The 2536-nt window shown below is 34.6% G+C and overlaps 1 long non-coding RNA gene across 1 annotated transcript; it reads right to left on the bottom strand.

The window, feature by feature from the left end:
• Nucleotides 1-527: 527 nt before the first annotated feature.
• On the bottom strand, nucleotides 528-1633 carry LOC147521996 (uncharacterized). The gene is made up of 2 exons (XR_015194830.1): nucleotides 873-1633; nucleotides 528-784 (listed from the first exon to the last, which is right to left on the bottom strand). It is a non-coding gene; the product is annotated as an uncharacterized LOC147521996 (long non-coding RNA).
• Between the last annotated feature and the right edge of the window lie 903 nt (nucleotides 1634-2536).

Genomic DNA, 2536 nt, shown 5'->3' with positions numbered 1-2536 from the left:
AGAGTCGAGCCTTCAAGGTCAATCCTTAACAGGAGCATCCCCTGAACACACTCCAAGAACCAATTCCCTTTCCAATTGCCACCTTATTTTTTTTACTACTTTCATGAACTTCCCTTCTCGCTCATAAACAACCTTTCTCTTTTATCTAAATTTTCTACCCAGACTTCCCAGATTTTACAATGTAGTTTCGTCTTGCTGAAGCTCCAAAATACTTAAAAGACTTTCCAAAATTTCCCCTCCAATTGCCTTCCAACGTTCAAGATCAAGGAGACTAGATTTTATCCTAACAGAAAAGACTACTAAGGTTATAATTTTTTTATAGTTATTGTTAACATTTTATGTCAGTTGAACAATTCTAAACCAACCAAAGAGAATGTATTTAGTGATTGACAACCAACTGCCCTCTCGAGGTATGCTAGTATTAAATCTTCCTTCATCTCATTTAATGTTATATCAGAATCTATTATTTTTGTTAAAACTTGTAAATGTTATCACTATCAGGAATTATTGCATACATGACTCCAGTATTTCTTCGAGCAATTCAGCAAATGAGAAGGGATAACTATAACGATTTAGCAATATGCTGCTGTCATCTAAAAAAGTAACATAAACCTAGAACATGCAGTTTATACATAGAACATCAAACTGACAAACAATATAATTGTAGTGAATATGCTTTTGCCTATATTTATCTATCGGAGCCCAACAGAACATCAAATAATCCACAGCAACTTTTCCATAAAGTCGGTCATACTGTGGGCGGAACCACAGTTACCTCTTTCTGCTGATCAATTCGATAACAAAACACAATATCAGATCATTCAATAGTTTATATAAACAATACTAATAGCAGTTCATTCTAAATAATATACCTGATTATCTGAGCTTACTGTAACATGAAACTCTTTCGGATCTCCATTTCCATTACTAGTCTCAACACTCCTGACATTCAATTGCGGCAATATTTTCTCGTCTATATCCTTCAGCTGCGAACTTGAATCCCATTTTCTCAGCTGGGTTGACTTCAACAGCTTGAATTGCGTAACTTACAACTTCTTTCACTGGATTCAAAACCACCTTTTCAGTCACCGAAACAACTTCACCAACTGGTTCAATAGCCTCCACAGTCTCAACAACAATAACCGGCGTCTCCATCCCATCCTTTGATTCGCTCAATTCCTCCATCTTTGATTCTTCAAATTCAACTTTCTTCTCAACAACTTCATTAGAAATATTCCCATTTAATCTCTCCTCTTCCTTCATAATAAAACTCGAACCCAGTATTTGTAGGAACCGTTATGGTTTAATGTAATGATCGACTACGAACCGCGAAAACCCATGTGCAGCGGAATAAAGGGTGTTCATGGTTTGGTTTAGAAACATACTTTTAGATCAGCTTCTTATCTCTGAGAATCCAAACTCTACGAATCAGCAACCTCTTGATCTTATGATGTATTCCTATCTTAGAATGGACGCTGTGTGGGCAATGATCTACCAGTCCCCTTCTTTCTCTCTTAGCCTCTCTTACTCACAACATTATAACCGAATTTGGAACTTGTCTTTATTAAGAAAAAACTTAGTCAAATCGGCCAAAAAAAAAGGGTTTCTTTTTATAGGCTACAACATGGACCAATAGGAGAAATTAGGATTAGGTATCCTTATGGGCTTGGGCTTCCCATGTTCGCCCAGAACACACGGCCAAAGTCCGTCAACAAATGACTTATTCCACTAAAGGCTATTGTTGCACTACCGCCCTAATCCCAAATTACGTATATTACGTTTATGGGCTCCATATTATATGCTCATTGATTTTCCCGTGTTTAAAATATCGAATACCCATTGATTAAGTCAAGTTATTGACAACTACATTAATCAACTTCTTATGTCCTTGAGTAGTACCACTCAACCTCATTGTCATGTCGGATTAAACCCACCTATATGGTTTACATGACAATTATAACAACCCCAATTTTTAAACAACATAAATTACATTATTTGATTTAAAATAATTATTATATTATGAAGTCTAGCTTATTATAGAATTTGTTTAGCTATTGTTGATTTTTAAAAATTTCATGTTTTTACTTGAATTGTTTGTTAGAACTTGTGTGGATATTTTATAATCATTTTGGGCTTGAAAACATTGTTAAAATGTACCCATTCATATAGGTATGGACCTTGGGTGTTTTTAGACCCATTGGAGGCCCATAGGTTAACTTAAACAGACTTAAAACATAGAATAATAAAGACACGCGAATTTTCTCTGTAAAAATATGATTATTCAAAAACAAAACCCTAGCCTCCAATAAAAAGAAGAGGAAGAGGAAAAAAAGAGAAAAAAGGAATGCAAAGTATTGGGCTCACCGCACTATTGATATTCATAGTTGTTTACATCTTGTAGACTTAATAAGGTGAGTTATATTTCTTTCTTTTATTGTTTCCATAGAAATAGGATATGTTGTTTGTTATGTGTGATCATATGGATTGTATATTGGGAGGATAAAGCCATTAATAAATTGTATAAAGTTTTGTGAAG

The sequence above is a fragment of the Coptis chinensis genome, chromosome 1, assembly GCF_015680905.1.
Source record: "Coptis chinensis isolate HL-2020 chromosome 1, ASM1568090v1, whole genome shotgun sequence".
Classification (NCBI taxonomy): Eukaryota; Viridiplantae; Streptophyta; class Magnoliopsida; order Ranunculales; family Ranunculaceae; genus Coptis; species Coptis chinensis.
Note: the sequence above shows the minus strand (reverse complement) of the source record. Positions and strands in the feature narration are given on the sequence as shown.